Source organism: Pseudophryne corroboree, chromosome 8, assembly GCF_028390025.1.
Source record: "Pseudophryne corroboree isolate aPseCor3 chromosome 8, aPseCor3.hap2, whole genome shotgun sequence".
Classification (NCBI taxonomy): Eukaryota; Metazoa; Chordata; class Amphibia; order Anura; family Myobatrachidae; genus Pseudophryne; species Pseudophryne corroboree.
In genome coordinates, this window is record NC_086451.1 from 435,144,449 (window position 1) to 435,164,310 (window position 19,862).

The 19,862-nt window shown below is 48.2% G+C and overlaps 1 protein-coding gene and 2 non-coding genes across 3 annotated transcripts in view; 2 read left to right on the forward strand and 1 right to left on the reverse strand.

Moving 5' to 3' along the window:
• LOC134949454 (uncharacterized) overlaps positions 1 to 19,862 on the forward strand; it is a 38,512-nt gene that overhangs the window by 5,235 nt on the left and 13,415 nt on the right. The gene's annotated exons all lie outside the window — the stretch shown is intronic.
• LOC134950257 (5S ribosomal RNA) lies at positions 14,404 to 14,522 on the reverse strand. Its single transcript, XR_010183211.1, has one exon. It is a non-coding gene; the product is annotated as a 5S ribosomal RNA (ribosomal RNA).
• LOC134950346 (5S ribosomal RNA) lies at positions 15,919 to 16,037 on the forward strand. The gene has a single exon (XR_010183281.1). It is a non-coding gene; the product is annotated as a 5S ribosomal RNA (ribosomal RNA).

Sequence of the window (19,862 nt, forward strand, 5' to 3'; positions counted from 1 at the left end):
ATAGCGGCTCCGCAGGAGACAGGGCACAAAAAGTAAAGCTTTTTCCGATCAGGTGGTGTGCACTGGCTCCTCCCCCTATGACCCTCCTCCAGACTCCAGTTAGATTTTTGTGCCCGGCCGAGAAGGGTGCAATCTAGGTGGCTCTCCTAAAGAGCTGCTTAGAAAAAGTTTAGCTAGGTTTTTTATTTTACAGTGATTCCTGCTGGCAACAGGATCACTGCAGCGAGGGACTGAGGGGAGAAGGAGTCAACTCACCTGCGTGCAGGATGGATTGGCTTCTTGGCTACTGGACATCAAGCTCCAGAGGGACGATCACAGGTACAGCCTGGATGGTCACCGGAGCCACGCCGCCGGCCCCCTTGCAGATGCTGAAGACAGAAGAGGTCCAGAATCGGCGGCTGAAGACTCCTGCAGTCTTCAAAAGGTAGCGCACAGCACTGCAGCTGTGCGCCATTTTCCTCTCAGCACACTTCACACGGCAGTCACTGAGGGTGCAGGGCGCTGGGAGGGGGGCGCCCTGGGAGGCAAAATGATTACCTATAAAGGCTAAAAATACCTCACATATAGCCCTAGAGGCTATATGGAGATATTTAACCCCTGCCTAATTTTTCTAAATAGCGGGAGACGAGCCCGCCAGAAAAGGGGCGGGGCCTATCTCCTCAGCACACGGCGCCATTTCCTCTCACAGCTCCGCTGGTCAGGACGGCTCCCAAGTCTCTCCCCTGCACTGCACTACAGAAACAGGGTAAAACAGAGAGGGGGGGGCACATTTATGGCGATATTTTGATATAACAAAGCAGCTATAAGGGAGCACTTATTATAAGGCTATCCCTGATATATATATAGCGCTTTTTGGTGTGTGCTGGCAAACTCTCCCTCTGTCTCCCCAAAGGGCTAGTGGGTCCTGTCTTCGTTAGGAGCATTCCCTGTGTGTCTGCTGTGTGTCGGTACGTGTGTGTCGACATGTATGAGGACGATATTGGTGTGGAGGCGGAGCAATTGCCAAATATGAGGATGTCACCCCCTAGGGAGTCGACACCGGAATGGATGCCTTTATTTATGGAACTACGGGATAGTGTCAACACGCTAAAGCAGTCGTTTGACGACATGAGACGGCCGGACAATCAATTAGTGCCTGTCCAGGCGACTCAAACACCGTCAGGGGCTGTGAAACGCCCTTTGCCTCAGTCGGTCGACACAGACCCAGACACAGGCGATGACTCCAGTGGTGACGGTGACGAATCAACCGTATTTTCCAGTAGGGCCACACGTTATATGATTTTGGCAATGAAGGAGGCGTTACATTTAGCTGATACTACAGGTACCACTAAACAGGGTATTATGTGGGGTATGAAAAAACTACCTATAGTTTTTCCTGAATCAGAAGAATTAAATGACGTGTGTAATGAAGCGTGGGTTGCCCCTGATAAAAAGCTGATAATTTCAAAGAAATTATTGGCATTATACCCTTTCCCGCCAGAGGTTAGGGAGCGCTGGGAAACACCTCCTAGGGTGGACAAGGCGCTAACACGCTTATCTAAACAAGTGGCGTTACCCTCTCCTGAGACGGCCGCACTTAAAGATCCATCAGATAGGAGGATGGAAAATATCCAAAAAAGTATATACACACATGCAGGTGTTATACTACGACCAGCTGTAGCGACTGCCTGGATGGGCAGTGCTGGGGTAGTTTGGTCAGAGTCCCTGATTGAAAATATTGATACCCTGGACAGGGACAATATTTTACTGTCGTTAGAACAAATAAAGGATGCATTTCTTTATATGCGTGATGCACAGAGGGATATCTGCACACTGGCATCACGGGTAAGTGCTATGTCCATTTCGGCCAGAAGAGCTTTATGGACGCGACAGTGGACAGGCGATGCGGATTCAAAACGGCATATGGAAGTTTTGCCGTATAAAGGGGAGGAGTTATTTGGAGTCGGTCTATCAGATTTGGTGGCCACGGCTACAGCCGGGAAATCCACCTTTCTACCTCAAGTCACTCCCCCACAGAAAAAGGCACCGACTTTTCAACCGCAGCCCTTTCGTTCCTTTAAAAATAAGAGAGCAAAGGGCTATTCATATCTGCCACGAGGCAAAGGTCGAGGGAAGAGACAGCAACACGCAGCTCCTTCCCAGGAACAGAAGCCCTCCCCGGCTTCTACAAAAGCCTCAGCATGACGCTGGGGCTTCTCAAGCGGACTCGGGGACGGTGGGCGGTCGTCTCAAAAATTACAGCGCGCAGTGGGCTCACTCGCAGGTAGATCCCTGGATCCTGCAGATAATATCTCAAGGGTACAGGTTGGAATTAGAGACGGATCCACCTCGCCGTTTCCTGAAGTCTGCTTTACCAACGTCCCCCTCCGAAAGGGAGACGGTTTTGGAAGCCATTCACAAGCTGTACTCTCAGCAGGTGATAGTCAAGGTACCTCTTCTACAACAAGGGAAGGGGTATTATTCCACTCTTTTTGTGGTACCGAAGCCGGATGGCTCGGTAAGGCCTATTCTAAATCTGAAGTCCTTGAACCTGTACATAAAGAAGTTCAAGTTCAAAATGGAGTCACTCAGAGCAGTGATAGCGAACCTGGAAGAGGGGGATTTTCTGGTATCCTTGGACATCAAGGATGCGTATCTCCACGTTCCAATTTACCCCTCACACCAGGGGTACCTCAGGTTCGTTGTACAAAACTGTCACTATCAGTTTCAGACGCTGCCGTTCGGATTGTCCACGGCACCTCGGATCTTTACAAAGGTAATGGCCGAGATGATGATTCTTCTTCGAAGAAAAGGCGTATTAATTATCCCATACTTGGACGATCTCCTAATAAGGGCGAGGTCCAGAGAACAGCTAGAGATGGGCTTAGCACTGTCTCAAGAAGTGCTAAAACAGCACGGGTGGATTCTGAATATTCCAAAATCCCAGTTAATGCCGACAACTCGTCTGCTGTTCCTAGGGATGATTCTGGACACGGTTCAGAAAAAGGTTTTTCTCCCGGAGGAAAAAGCCAAGGAGTTATCCGAGCTTGTCAGGAACCTCCTAAAACCAGGAAAGGTGTCTGTACATCAATGCACAAGAGTCCTGGGAAAAATGGTGGCTTCTTACGAAGCAATTCCATTCGGCAGATTCCACGCAAGAATTTTCCAAAGGGATCTGTTGGACAAATGGTCAGGGTCGCATCTTCGGATGCACCTACGGATAACCCTGTCTCCAAGGACAAGGGTGTCTCTTCTGTGGTGGTTGCAGAGTCCTCATCTATTGGAGGGCCGCAGATTCGGCATACAGGATTGGATCCTGGTGACCACGGACGCCAGCCTGAGAGGCTGGGGAGCAGTCACACAAGGAAGAAACTTCCAGGGAGTATGGACGAGCCTGGAAACGTCTCTTCACATAAACATTCTGGAACTAAGAGCAATATACAATGCTCTAAGCCAGGCAGAACCTCTGCTTCAGGGAAAACCGGTGTTGATCCAGTCGGACAACATCACGGCAGTCGCCCATGTGAACAGACAGGGCGGCACAAGAAGCAGGAGTGCAATGGCAGAAGCTGCAAGGATTCTTCGCTGGGCAGAGAATCATGTGATAGCACTGTCAGCAGTGTTCATCCCGGGAGTGGACAACTGGGAAGCAGACTTCCTCAGCAGACACGATCTTCACCCGGGAGAGTGGGGACTTCATCCAGAAGTCTTCCACATGCTGGTAACCCGTTGGGAAAGACCAATGGTGGACATGATGGCGTCTCGCCTCAACAAAAAACTGGACAGGTATTGCGCCAGGTCAAGAGATCCGCAGGCAATAGCTGTGGACGCGCTGGTAACGCCTTGGGTGTACCAGTCGGTGTATGTGTTTCCTCCTCTGCCTCTCATACCAAAAGTATTGAGAATTATACGGCAAAGAGGCGTAAGAACGATACTAGTGGTTCCGGATTGGCCAAGAAGGACTTGGTACCCGGAACTTCAAGAGATGATCACGGAAGATCCGTGGCCTCTACCTCTAAGGAGGGACTTGCTTCAGCAGGGTCCCTGTCTGTTTCAAGACTTACCGCGGCTGCGTTTGACGGCATGGCGGTTGAACGCCGGATCCTAATGGAAAAAGGCATGCCGGAAGAAGTCATTCCTACTTTGATTAAAGCAAGGAAAGAAGTAACCGTGCAACATTATCACCGAATTTGGCGAAAATATGTTGCGTGGTGCGAAGATCGGAGTGCTCCGACGGAGGAATTTCAACTGGGTCGATTCCTACATTTCCTGCAATCAGGATTGTCTATGGGTCTCAAATTGGGATCTATTAAGGTTCAAATTTCGGCCCTGTCGATTTTCTTTCAAAAAGAATTGGCTTCAGTCCCTGAAGTCCAGACCTTTGTTAAGGGAGTGCTGCATATACAGCCCCCTGTGGTGCCTCCAGTGGCACCGTGGGATCTCAATGTAGTTTTGGATTTTCTAAAATCTCATTGGTTTGAACCACTAAATAAGGTGGATTTGAAATATCTCACTTGGAAAGTGACCATGCTTCTAGCCCTGGCTTCTGCCAGGAGAGTGTCAGAATTGGCAGCTTTATCTTACAAAAGCCCATATCTGATTTTCCATTCGGACAGGGCAGAACTGCGGACTCGTCCGCATTTTCTCCCTAAGGTGGTGTCAGCATTTCATCTGAACCAGCCTATTGTAGTGCCTGCGGCTACAAGTGACTTGGAGGACTCCAAGTTACTGGACGTTGTCAGAGCATTAAAAATATATATTGCAAGAACAGCTGGAGTCAGAAAATCTGACTCGTTGTTTATATTGTATGCACCCAACAAGATGGGTGCTCCTGCGTCTAAGCAGACGATTGCTCGTTGGATCTGTAGCACAATCCAACTGGCACATTCTGTGGCAGGCCTGCCACAGCCTAAATCTGTAAAGGCCCACTCCACAAGGAAGGTGGGCTCATCTTGGGCGGCTGCCCGAGGGGTCTCGGCATTACAACTTTGCCGAGCAGCTACGTGGTCAGGGGAGAACACGTTTGTAAAATTTTACAAATTTGATACTCTGGCTAAGGAGGACCTGGAGTTCTCTCATTCGGTGCTGCAGAGTCATCCGCACTCTCCCGCCCGTTTGGGAGCTTTGGTATAATCCCCATGGTCCTTTCAGGAACCCCAGCATCCACTAGGACGATAGAGAAAATAAGATTTTACTTACCGATAAATCTATTTCTCGGAGTCCGTAGTGGATGCTGGGCGCCCATCCCAAGTGCGGATTATCTGCATAAATTGTACATAGTTATTGTTAACTTATTCGGGTTATTGTTGTAGGAAGCCATCTTTCAGAGGCTCCGCTGTTATCATACTGTTAACTGGGTTTAGATCACAAGTTGTACGGTGTGATTGGTGTGGCTGGTATGAGTCTTACCCGGGATTCAAAATCTTCCCTTATTGTGTACGCTCGTCCGGGCACAGTACCTAACTGGAGTCTGGAGGAGGGTCATAGGGGGAGGAGCCAGTGCACACCACCTGATCGGAAAAAGCTTTACTTTTTGTGCCCTGTCTCCTGCGGAGCCGCTATTCCCCATGGTCCTTTCAGGAACCCCAGCATCCACTACGGACTCCCGAGAAATAGATTTATCGGTAAGTAAAATCTTATTTTATAGCGTTTTTGGTGTGTGCTGGCAAACTCTCCCTCTGTCTCCCCAAAGGGCTAAGAGGGTCCTGTCTTCGATTAGAGCATTCCCTGTGTGGCTGCTGTGTGTCGGTACGTGTGTGTCGACATGTATGAGGACGATGTTGGTGTGGAGGCAGAGCAATTGCCGGTAATGGTGATGTCACCCCCTAGGGAGTCGACACCGGAATGGATGGCTTTAGTTATGGAATTACGTGATAATGTTAGCACATTACAAAAGTCAGTTGACGAAATGAGACGGCCGGAAAACCAGTTAGTACCGGCTCAGGCGTCTCAGACACCGTCAGGGGCTGTAAAACGTCCCTTACCTCAGTCAGTCGACACGGGTACCGACACAGATGAATCTAGTGTCGACGGTGAAGAAACAAACGTATTTTCCAATAGGGCCACACGTTATATGATCACGGCAATGAAGGAGGCTTTGCAGATCTCTGATACTGCTGGTACCTCAAAAAGGGGTATTATGTGGGGGGTGAAAAAACTACCTGTAGCTTTTCCAGAATCAGAGGAATTGAATGACGTGTGTGACGAAGCGTGGGTTAACCCAGATAGAAAACTGCTAATTTCCAAGAAGTTATTGGCATTATACCCTTTCCCACCAGAGGTTAGGGCGCGCTGGGAAACACCCCCTAGGGTGGATAAGGCGCTCACACGTTTATCAAAGCAAGTGGCGTTGCCGTCTCCTGATACGGCCGCCCTCAAGGATCCAGCAGATAGGAGGCTGGAAACTACACTGAAGAGTATATACACACATACTGGTGTTATACTGCGACCGGCAGTAGCCTCAGCCTGGATGTGCAGTGCTGGGGTAGTGTGGTTGGATTCTCTGACTGAAAATATTGATACCCTGGATAGGGACAGTATTTTATTGACTCTAGAGCAATTAAAGGATGCTTTTCTTTATATGCGAGATGCTCAGAGGGATATTTGTACTCTAGCATCAAGAGTAAGCGCGATGTCCATATCTGCCAGAAGAAGTTTATGGACGCGACAGTGGTCAGGTGATGCGGATTCCAAAAGGCATATGGAAGTATTGCCATATAAAGGAGAGGAATTATTTGGGGTCGGTCTTTCGGACCTGGTGGCCACGGCAACTGCCGGCAAATCCACTTTTTTACCTCAGACCCCCTCCCAACAGAAAAAGACACCGTCTTTTCAGCCGCAGTCCTTTCGCTCCTATAAAAACAAGCGACCAAAAGGACAGTCTTATCTGCCGCGAGGCAGAGGAAAGGGTAAGAGAGGGCAGCAAGCAGCCCCTGCCCAGGACCAGAAGCCCGCCCCGGGTTCTACAAAGCCATCAGCATGACGCTGGGGCTTTACAAGCGGACTCAGGAGCGGTGGGGGGTCGACTCAAGATTTTCAGCAATCAGTGGGCTCGCTCACAAGTGGACCCGTGGATCCTGCAGATAATATCTCAGGGTTACATGTTGGAGTTCGAAAGGTCTCCCCCTCGCCGGTTCCTAAAGTCTGCTTTACCAACGTCTCCCTCAGAAAGGACGTCGGTTTTGGAAGCCATTCACAAGCTGTATTCTCAGCAGGTGATAGTCAAGGTACCCCTCCTACAACAGGGAAAGGGGTATTATTCCACACTATTTGTGGTACCGAAGCCGGACGGTTCGGTAAGACCTATTCTAAACCTGAAATCCTTGAACCTGTACATACAGAAATTCAAGTTCAAGATGGAGTCACTCAGAGCAGTGATATCGAATCTGGAAGAAGGGGACTTCATGGTGTCCCTGGACATAAAAGATGCTTATCTGCATGTCCCAATTTACCCCTCACACCAAGGGTATCTCAGGTTCGTGATACAAGACTGTCATTATCAGTTTCAAACGCTGCCGTTTGGTTTGTCCACGGCCCCTCGGGTCTTTACCAAGGTAATGACCGAAATGATGGTTCTTCTACGAAGAAAAGGCGTATTAATTATCCCTTACTTGGACGATCTCCTGATAAGGGCAAAGTCCAGAGAACAGCTGGAAGTCGGTGTAGCACTAACCCAGGTAGTGCTTCAGCAACACGGGTGGATTCTGAATCTTCCAAAATCTCAATTGACCCCGACAACTCGTCTGCTGTTCCTGGGAATGATTCTGGACACGGTTCAGAAAAAGGTGTTTCTCCCGGAGGAGAAAGCAAGGGAGTTATCCGAACTTGTCAGGAACCTCCTAAAACCAGGAACTGTGTCAGTACATCAATGCACAAGAGTCCTGGGAAAGATGGTGGCTTCTTACGAAGCGAATCCATTCGGCAGATTCCATGCACGGACATTTCAGTGGGATCTGCTGGACAAATGGTCCGGATCGCATCTGCACATGCATCAGCGGATAACACTGTCACCAAGAACAAGGTTGTCTCTCCTGTGGTGGTTGCAGAGTGCCCATCTGTTAGAGGGCCGCAGATTCGGCATACAGGACTGGGTCCTGGTGACTACGGATGCCAGCCTACGAGGCTGGGGAGCAGTCACACAGGGAAGAAACTTCCAGGGCGTGTGGTCAAACCTGGAGACGTCCCTTCACATAAATATACTGGAGCTAAGAGCGATCTACAATGCTCTAAGCCTGGCAAAATCGCTGCTTCAGGGTCAGCCGGTGTTGATCCAGTCGGACAACATCACGGCAGTCGCCCACGTAAACCGACAAGGCGGCACGAGAAGCAGAAGAGCAATGACAGAAGCTGCAAGGATTCTGCGCTGGGCGGAGAATCATGTCATAGCACTGTCAGCAGTGTTCATCCCGGGAGTGGACAACTGGGAAGCAGACTTCCTCAGCAGACACGACCTTCACCCGGGAGAGTGGGGACTTCATCCAGAAGTCTTCCACATGATTGTGAACCGTTGGGAAAGACCAAAGGTGGACATGATGGCGTCTCGCCTCCACAAAAAATTGGACAGATATTGCGCCAGGTCAAGAGACCCTCAGGCAATAGCTGTGGACGCTCTGGTAACACCGTGGGTGTACCAGTCAGTGTATGTGTTCCCTCCTCTGCCTCTCATACCAAAGGTACTGAGAATTATACGGAAAAGAGGAGTAAGAACAATACTGGTGGCTCCGGACTGGCCAAGAAGAACTTGGTATCCGGAACTTCAAGAGATGCTCACGGAGGATCCATGGCCTCTACCTCTAAGAAGGGATCTGCTTCAGCAGGGACCTTGTATGTTCCAAGACTTACCGCGTCTGCGTTTGACGGCATGGCGGTTGAACGCCGGATTCTAAAAGAAAAGGGCATTCCAGAGGAAGTTATTCCTACCTTGATTAAGGCTAGAAAGGAAGTGACTGTACAACATTATCACCGCATTTGGCGAAAATATGTTGCGTGGTGTGAGGCCAAGAAGGCTCCAACGGAAGAATTTCAATTGGGTCGATTCTTACATTTCCTGCAAGCAGGATTGTCTATGGGCCTAAAATTGGGGTCCATTAAAGTTCAAATTTCGGCCTTATCAATCTTCTTCCAGAAGGAATTGGCATCAGTGCCTGAAGTACAAACTTTTGTCAAAGGTGTACTACATATACAACCCCCAATAGTGCCTCCAGTGGCACCGTGGGATTTGAACGTAGTTTTGAATTTTCTCAAATCTCATTGGTTTGAGCCTCTAAAATCGGTAGATTTAAAATACCTTACATGGAAGGTAACCATGCTATTGGCCCTGGCTTCAGCCAGGAGAGTTTCAGAGTTGGCGGCTTTATCATACAAAAGCCCATATCTGATTTTCCATTCGGACAGGGCAGAACTGCGGACACGTCCTCATTTTCTCCCTAAGGTGGTTTCGGCTTTTCACTTGAACCAGCCTATTGTGGTGCCTGCGGCTACTAGCGACTTGGAGGACTCCAAGTTACTGGACGTTGTCAGAGCATTAAAAATATATATTTCAAGGACAGCTGGAGTCAGAAAATCTGACTCGTTGTTTATATTGTATGCACCCAACAAGATGGGTGCTCCTGCGTCTAAACAGACGATTGCACGTTGGATCTGTAGCACAATCCAACTTGCACATTCTGTGGCAGGCCTGCCACAGCCTAAATCTGTAAAGGCCCACTCCACAAGGAAAGTGGGCTCATCTTGGGCGGCTGCCCGAGGGGTCTCGGCATTACAACTTTGCCGAGCAGCTACGTGGTCAGGGGAGAACACGTTTGTAAAATTTTACAAATTTGATACTCTGGCTAAGGAGGACCTGGAGTTCTCTCATTCGGTGCTGCAGAGTCATCCGCACTCTCCCGCCCGTTTGGGAGCTTTGGTATAATCCCCATGGTCCTGACGGAGTCCCAGCATCCACTAGGACGTTAGAGAAAATAAGAATTTACTTACCGATAATTCTATTTCTCATAGTCCGTAGTGGATGCTGGGCGCCCATCCCAAGTGCGGATTGTCTGCAATACTTGTACATAGTTATTGTTTCAAAGATCGGGTTATTACTATTGTTGTGAGCCATCTTTTCAGAGGCTACTTCGTTTTTTGTTATCATACTGTTAACTGGATTCAGATCACAAGTTGTACGGTGTGATTGGTGTGGCTGGTATGAGTCTTACCCGGGATTCAAGATCCTTCCTTATTGTGTACGCTCGTCCGGGCACAGTACCTAACTGAGGCTTGGAGGAGGGTCATAGGGGGAGGAGCCAGTACGCACCATGTGATCCTAAAAGCTTTATTTAGATGTGCCCTGTCTCCTGCGGAGCCCGCTATTCCCCATGGTCCTGACGGAGTCCCAGCATCCACTACGGACTATGAGAAATAGAATTATCGGTAAGTAAATTCTTATTTTTTCCTGCATCTGAGGAATTAAATGAGGTGTGTGAGGAAGCCTGGACTTCCCCCGATAAGAAATTGATAATTTCTAAACGGTTATTGGCAGCGTACCCTTTCCCGCCAGAGGATAGGTCACGTTGGGAAACGTCCCCTAGGGTAGATAAAGCGCTTACACGTTTATCAAAACAGGTGGCACTACCGTCTCCGGATACGGCCGCCCTAAAGGATCCTGCTGATAGAAAGCAGGAGGCTACCCTAAAAGCTATATATACACACACGGGCATTATATTGCGACCAGCGATTGCATCAGCATGGATGTGCAGTGCTGCTGCTGCGTGGTCAGATTCCCTGTCGGATAATATTGATACCCTGGATAGGGACACTATTTTGCTGACAGTAGAGCATATAAAGGACGCTGTCTTATACATGCGTGATGCACAGAGGGATATTTGCCGGCTGGCATCAAAAATAAGCGCAATGTCCATTGCCGCCAGAAGGGGGTTATGGACTCGGCAGTGGTCAGGTGATGCCGATTCAAAAAGGCACATGGAAGTTTTGCCTTATAAGGGGGTGGAACTGTTTGGGGATGGTCTTTCAGACCTCGTTTCCACAGCTACGGCTGGGAAATCGACATTTTTGCCACAGGCTACCCCACAGCAAAAGAAGGCACCGTATTATCAAGTACAGTCCTTTCGGCCCCATAAACACAAGAGGGCTCGAGGCGCATCCTTTCTGCCGAGAGGCAAAGGTAGAGGGAAAAAGCTGCAGCATACAGCCAGCTCCCAAGAGCAAAAGTCCTCCCCCACATCCGGTAAGTCCACAGCATGACGCTGGGGCTTCACAGGCGGATCCGGGTACGGTGGGGGCCCGTCTCAGAAATTTCAGCACACAGTGGGCTCTCTCACAGGTGGATCCCTGGGCCCTTCAAGTAGTATCTCAGGGGTACAGGCTGGAATTCGAGACGTCCCCCCCCCCCCCCCCCCCCCCCGCCGTTTTCTAAAATCTGCCTTACCAGCAACTCCCTCTGCCAGGGAGGCAGTGTTGGTGGCTATCCAAAAACTGTATTCACAGCAAGTGATTGTCAAGGTACCCCTCCTTCAGCAAGGGAAGGGTTACTATTCCACAATATTTGTGGTACCGAAACCGGACGGTTCGGTGAGACCCATCTTAAATTTAAAATCCTTGAACACTTATATCAAAAGGTTCAAGTTCAAGATGGAATCGCTCAGGGCGGTTATTGCGAGCCTGGACGAGGGGGATTACATGGTCTCCCTGGACATCAAGGATGCGTACCTGCATGTCCCCATTTACCCTCCTCACCAGGAGTACCTCAGATTTGTGGTACAGGACTGTCACTATCAGTTCCAGACGCTGCCGTTTGGGTTATCCACGGCACCGAGGGTCTTTACCAAGGTAATGGCCGAAATGATGATACTCCTTCGCAAGAAGGGAGTTTAAATTATCCCGTACTTGGACGATCTCCTGATAAAGGCGAGGTCCAAGGAACAGTTGGTAGTGGGGGTAGCACTTTCTCGGGAAGTGCTACAACAGCACGGCTGGATTCTCAATATTCCAAAGTCACAGCTGGTCCCGACGACACGTCTTCTGTTCCTGGGAATGATTCTGGACACAGACCAGAAAAAAGTGTTTCTTCCAGTGGAAAAAGCCAAGGAGTTGTCATCTCTAGTCAGAGACCTCCTAAAACCGGGACAGGTGTCGGTACATCAATGCACACGAGTCCTGGGAAAAATGGTAGCTTCGTACGAAGCGATTCCATTCGGAAGGTTCCACGCAAGGACTTTCCAGTGGGACCTGTTGGACAAATGGTCCGGGTCCCATCTCCAGATGCAACAGCGGATAACCCTGTCGGCAAGGACCAGGGTGTCGCTGCTGTGGTGGCTGCAGAGGGCTCATCTACTAGAGGGCCGCAGATTCGGAATACAGGACTGGGTCCTGGTGACCACGGATGCCAGCCTTCGGGGCTGGGGCGCAGTCACACAGGGAAGAAATTTCCAAGGACTGTGGTCAAATCAGGAGATTTCGCTTCACATAAATATTCTAGAGCTAAGAGCCATTTACAATGCCCTAAGCCAAGCAAGGCCCCTGCTTCAGAACCAGCCGGTACTGATCCAATCAGACAACATCACGGCGGTCGCCCATGTAAACAGACAGGGCGGCACAAGAAGCAGGAGGGCAATGGCAGAAGCCACAAGGATTCTCCGATGGGCGGAAAATCATGTGTTAGCACTGACAGCAGTGTTCATTCCGGGAGTGGACAACTGGGAAGCAGACTTCCTCAGCAGGCACGACCTCCACCCGGGAGAATGGGGACTTCATCCAGAAGTCTTCCAAATGCTGGTAAACCGGTGGGTCCCGCCTCAACAAAAAGCTAAAAAGATATTGCGCCAGGTCAAGGGACCTTCAGGCGATCGCTGTGGACGCTCTAGTAACACCGTGGGTGTACCAGTCGGTTTATGTGTTTCCTCCTCTGCCTCTCATTCCCAAGGTACTGAGAAGAGGGCATTCCGGAGGAAGTCATCCCTACCCTGATCAAAGCCAGGAAGGATGTCACTGCAAAACATAATCACCGCATTTGGCGGAAATATGTTGCTTGGTGTGAGGCCAGGAAGGCCCCAACGGAGGAATTTCAACTGGGTCGATTCCTGCATTTCCTGCAAGCAGGGGTGACGTTGGGCCTCAAATTGGGGTCCATTAAGGTCCAGATTTCGTCCCTGTCGATTTTCTTCCAGAAAGAACTGGCTTCACTGCCTGAAGTTCAGACTTTTGTCAAAGGAGTTCTGCGTATTCGGCCTCCTTTTGTGCCCCCAGTGGCACCTTGGGATCTCAATGTGGTTTTGGAGTTACTGAAATCACATTGTTTTGAACCACTTAAGACTGTGGATTTGAAATATCTCACGTGGAAAGTGGTCATGCTGTTGGCTCTGGCTTCGGCCAGGCGTGGGTCAGAATTGGCGGCTTTGTCCTATAAAAGCCCTTATCTGATTTTCCATATGGAAAGTTGAGGACTCGTCCTCAGTTTCTCCCGAAGGTGGTATCAGCGTTTCACTTGAACCAGCCTATTGTGGTGCCTGCGGCTACTAGGAACTTGGAGGATTCCAAGTTACTGGACGTAGTCAGGGCCCTGAAAATTTATGTTTCCAGGACGGCTGGAGTCAGGAAAACTGACTCGCTGTTTATCCTGTATGCACCCAACAAACTGGGTGCTCCTGCTTCTATACAGAAACCTAGGGCGATCCGGCACCGGATGGACTAATCAGGAAAAATGCTAGCATTAGAGAAGAGAAAACCAAATTTGGACAATAGGTTACCCTAAGAAAATAGGGGAGAAAAGGGGCAAAAAATTAGCCCTTTCAATATTGTATGAAATATACGTGTAGATGTTAATTTAGTCCTAGTTGGTGGTGCACCCAGAGCCAGAAAGTATGCGAACTTTAATACAATGGGGAGAGAGAAGAAGGCTCTTGTGTGGGCGCACTCTTGTAGAAAAAAATAGATTTGATGAAATAATTAAGATGAAATATTTAAAACATAACTTTTATTGGCTTTTATTACAAAAAAGGTTATTACCGGAGATCTATCCTTCAAAATGCAACATAGAAGGAATCTTGGTAAAATAAAATGTTCTGGTCTCTTATTGGTAAAGAGTGTGTGAAAGGGTGGTAGACATTAGTTGGTCATACCCCCATTCCCCTTGACCAGTACAGACTTGCTGTATTGATGGAACCACAGGGTGGTCGAGACACAAAATTAATAGCTATGCTCTTATGGCTTATAGAAAATTAGAGAAATGATCAGAAGTCACTCCTCTGGGTATAGTACAGGAAAAAAGACGACATGCACCTATCTGAATTCAAGACAATGATAACGGTGGAGGCAGGTATGGCACCTCAAGTAGATGGTGCCCGTGACCGATAGGTCTGGAGGTTATTGGATAGAAAAAAGTGGTGATACTGCTGTTGGTGTTACTGCCACATAAGTGAGGAAAATCCTACTCTACAACACCAGGTATTCACAGGTGGTCTCCCTTCCTGGTACTGACCTGGCCCAACGCTGTTTAGCTTCCAAGATCAGACGAGATCGGGCGCTGGCAGCGTGGTATGGTAGTAGAGAATTTTGTGTGAACACCAATGAGAGTGCACCTATATATGAATAATGAAAATTAGGACTGACAGAGAAGAAATAGATAGAAGATCGTGTAAATAGGTGGATCTGCTTTTCACGTTAGACCCGATCCGAAATTCCCACTCACGTGGTGCAGTGTACCGGGAATCGTGAATGAGAGTCCACGAAAAAGTGGTGATCTATCGAAGATTGGACTTGTGAGAATTGATACTAGAATTCTCAGACAGAGAAATCCCTGACTGCTGGTATATTATGATTGTCCAAACAGATAGTATATAATAAGAAATGCTGGTGAAACCAGGTGAATATGTGGTCACTCAGGTAACTCAGGTAATGTGTTACTGCCACATAAGTGAGGTGTCAAATTCACCAAAACTGCACAAACATATATCTGTTGACCAAATGTATCATAGGATATTTGCCTTGCAACCCCAGATAGGATATAGAATGCTATAATAGGTATATGTTAATTCTATGCATGCATCAATTGCTGTGAGGAGGCAGGAATAGAAATAGATGGAAACCAACACATTCATAAATATAACAGATATATTAGTCATATGTGTGAACTGGTAACGCTTTAAAATATAAGCTGATTTCCAATAGTATGCTAGATGCTAGATAAATGCTAATGCAGACCTCTGATCAATCACCCCTATGCTGTACACTCAATGCAAGATAATTAAGACAGTGCTGCTGAGAATTGCAATAGGAGTTGCAACTGATCAGAGGTCTGCATTAGCATTTATCTAGCATCTAGCATACTATTGGAAATCAGCTTATATTTTAAAGCGTTACCAGTTCACACATATGACTAATATATCTGTTATATTTATGAATGTGTTGGTTTCCATCTATTTCTATTCCTGCCTCCTCACAGCAATTGATGCATGCATAGAATTAACATATACCTATTATAGCATTCTATATCCTATCTGGGGTTGCAAGGCAAATATCCTATGATACATTTGGTCAACAGATATATGTTTGTGCAGTTTTGGTGAATTTGACACCTCACTTATGTGGCAGTAACACATTACCTGAGTTACCTGAGTGACCACATATTCACCTGGTTTCACCAGCATTTCTTATTATATACTATCTGTTTGGACAATCATAATATACCAGCAGTCAGGGATTTCTCTGTCTGAGAATTCTAGTATCAATTCTCACAAGTCCAATCTTCGATAGATCACCACTTTTTCGTGGACTCTCATTCACGATTCCCGGTACACTGCACCACGTGAGTGGGAATTTCGGATCGGGTCTAACGTGAAAAGCAGATCCACCTATTTACACGATCTTCTATCTATTTCTTCTCTGTCAGTCCTAATTTTCATTATTCATATATAGGTGCACTCTCATTGGTGTTCACACAAAATTCTCTACTACCATACCACGCTGCCAGCGCCCGATCTCGTCTGATCTTGGAAGCTAAACAGCGTTGGGCCAGGTCAGTACCAGGAAGGGAGACCACCTGTGAATACCTGGTGTTGTAGAGTAGGATTTTCCTCACTTATGTGGCAGTAACACCAACAGCAGTATCACCACTTTTTTCTATCCAATAACCTCCAGACCTATCGGTCACGGGCACCATCTACTTGAGGTGCCATACCTGCCTCCACCGTTATCATTGTCTTGAATTCAGATAGGTGCATGTCGTCTTTTTTCCTGTACTATACCCAGAGGAGTGACTTCTGATCATTTCTCTAATTTTCTATAAGCCATAAGAGCATAGCTATTAATTTTGTGTCTCGACCACCCTGTGGTTCCATCAATACAGCAAGTCTGTACTGGTCAAGGGGAATGGGGGTATGACCAACTAATGTCTACCACCCTTTCACACACTCTTTACCAATAAGAGACCAGAACATTTTATTTTACCAAGATGCCTTCTATGTTGCATTTTGAAGGATAGATCTCCGGTAATAACCTTTTTTGTAATAAAAGCCAATAAAAGTTATGTTTTAAATATTTCATCTTAATTATTTCATCAAATCTATTTTTTTCTACAAGAGTGCGCCCACACAAGAGCCTTCTTTTCTCTCCCCATTGTATTAATGCTCCTGCTTCTAAGCAGATTATCGCGCGCTGGATTTGTAGCACTATTCAGCTGGCGCATTCAGCGGTGGGACTACTGCAGCCTAAATCTGTAAAAGCCCATTCCACAAGGAAGGTGGGCTCATCTTGGGCGGCTGCCCGAGGGGTCTCGGCTTTACAACTTTGCCGAGCTGCTACTTGGTCAGGGGCAAACACGTTTGCAAAATTCTACAAATTTGATACCCTGGCTGAGGAGGACCTGGAGTTCTCTAATTCGGTGTTGCAGAGTCGTCCGCACTCTCCCGCCCATTTGGGAGCTTTGGTATAATCCCCATGGTCCTTACGGAGTCCCCAGCATCCACTAGGACGTCAGAGAAAATAAGAATTTACTCACCGGTAATTCTATTTCTCGTAGTCCGTAGTGGATGCTGGGCGCCCATCCCAAGTGCGGATTGTCTGCAATACTTGTAAATAGTTATTGTTACACAAATCGGGTTGTTATTGCGAGCCATCTGTTCAGAGGCTCCGTTGTTATCATACTGTTAACCGGGGTTCCTATCACGAGTTATACGGTGTGATTGGTGTGGCTGGTATGAGTCTTACCCGGGATTCAAAATCCTTCCTTATTGTGTCAGCTCTTCCGGGCACAGTGTCCTAACTGAGGCTTGGAGGAGGGTCATAGGGGGAGGAGCCAGTGCACACCAGATAGACCTAAATCTTTCTTTAGATGTGCCCAGTCTCCTGCGGAGCCGTCTATTCCCCATGGTCCTTACGGAGTCCCCAGCATCCACTACGAACTACGAGAAATAGAATTACCGGTGAGTAAATTCTTATTTTTCTCTGACGTCCTAGTGGATGCTGGGAACTCGGTAAGGACCATGGGGATTATACCAAAGCTCCCAAACGGGCGGGAGAGTGCGGATGACTCTGCAGCACCGAATGAGCAAACTCAAGTTCCTCCTCAGCCAGGGTATCAAACTTGTAGAATTTTGCAAACGTGTTTGATCCCGACCAAGTAGCAGCTCGGCAAAGTTGTAAAGCCGAGACCCCTCGGGCAGCTGCCCAAGAAGAGCCCCCTTCCTCGTGGAATGGGCCTTTACTGATTTAGGATGCGGCAGTCCAGCCGCAGAATGTGCAAGTTGAATCGTGGAGCAGATCCAGCGAGCAATAGTCTGCTTAGAAGCAGGAGCACCCAGCTTGTTGGGTGCATGCAGGATAAACAGCGAGTCAGTTTTTCTGACTCTAGCCGTCCTGGAAACATAGATTTTCAGGGCCCGGACTACGTCCAGCAACTTGGAGGCCTCCAAGTCCCGAGTAGCCGCAGGCACCAAAATAGGTTGGTTCAAATGAAACGCTGATACCACCTTAGGGAGGAATTGGGGACGCGTCCTCAATTCTGCTCTGTCCATATGGAAGATCAGATAGGGGCTTTTACAGGACAAAGCCGCCAATTCTGACACCCGCCTAGCCGAAGCCAAGGCCAAAAGCATGACCACTTTCCACGTGAGATATTTTAATTCCACGGTCTGAAAAGGCTCAAACCAATGTGATTTTAGGAAATCCAACACAACGTTGAGATCCCAAGGTGCCACTGGGGGCACAAAAGGGGGCTGAATATGCAGCACTCCCTTAACAAACGTCTGAACTTCAGGCAGTGAAGCCAGTTCTTTTTGAAAGAAAATAGACAGGGCCGAAATCTGGACTTTAATGGAACCCAATTTTAGGCCCATAGTCACTCCTGACTGTAGGAAGTGCAGAAAACGACCCAGCTGAAATTCTTCTGTGGGGGCCTTCATAGCCTCACACCAAGAAACCTATTTTCGCCATATGCGGTGATAATGCTTTGCTGTCACATCTTTCCTAGCTTTTATCAGCGTAGGAATGACTTCAACCGGAATGCCCTTTTCCATCAGGATCCGGCGTTCAACCGCCATGCCGTCAAACGCAGCCGCGGTAAGTCTTGGAACAGACAGGGCCCCTGCTGTAGCAGGTCCTGTCTGAGAGGCAGAGGCCAAGGGTCCTCTGAGATCATTTCTTGCAGTTCCGGGTAACAAGTCCTTCTTGGCCAATCCGGAACGATGAGTATAGTTCTCACTCCTCTCTTTCTTATTATCCTCAGCACCTTTGGTATGAGAGGAAGAGGAGGGAACACATAAACCGACTGGTACACCCACGGTGTCACTAGAGCGTCCACAGCTATCGCCTGAGGGTCCCTTGACCTGGCGCAAATAAGAATTTACTTACCGATAATTCTATTTCTCGGAGTCCGTAGTGGATGCTGGGGTTCCTGAAAGGACCATGGGAATAGCGGCTCCGCAGGAGACAGGGCACAAAAGTAAAGCTTTCCGATCAGGTGGTGTGCACTGGCTCCTCCCCCTATGACCCTCCTCCAAGCCAGTTAGGTACTGTGCCCGGACGAGCGTACACAATAAGGGAGGAATTTTGAATCCCGGGTAAGGCTCATACCAGCCACACCAATCACACCGTACAACTTGTGATCTAAACCCAGTTAACAGTATGATAACAGCGGAGCCTCTGAAAAGATGGCTCACAACAATAATAACCCGATTTTTGTAACTATGTACAAGTATTGCAGATAATCCGCACTTGGGATGGGCGCCCAGCATCCACTACGGACTCCGAGAAATAGAATTATCGGTAAGTAAATTCTTATTTTCTCTATCGTCCTAGTGGATGCTGGGGTTCCTGAAAGGACCATGGGGATTATACCAAAGCTCCCAAACGGGCGGGAGAGTGCGGATGACTCTGCAGCACCGAATGAGAGAACTCCAGGTCCTCCTTAGCCAGGGTATCAAATTTGTAGGATTTTACAAACGTGTTTGCCCCTGACTAAATAACCGCTCGGCAAAGTTGTAAAGCCGAGACCCCTCGGGCAGCCGCCCAAGATGAGCCCACCTTCCTTGTGGAATGGGCATTTACATATTTTGGCTGTGGCAGGCCTGCCACAGAATGTGCAAGCTGAATTGTATTACACATCCAACTAGCAATAGTCTGCTTAAAAGCAAGAGCACCCAGTTTGTTGGGTGCATACAGGATAACAGCAAGTCAGTTTTCCTGACTCCAGCCGTCCTGGAACCTATATTTTCAGGGCCCTGACAACATCTAGCAACTTGGAGTCCTCCAAGTCCCTAGTAGGTGCAAGGCACCACAATAAGCTGGTTCAGGTGAAACACTGACACCACCTTAGGGAGAGAACTGGGGACGAGTCCGCAGCTCTGCCCTGTCCGAATGGACAAACAAATATGGGCTTTTTTGAGAAAAAAACC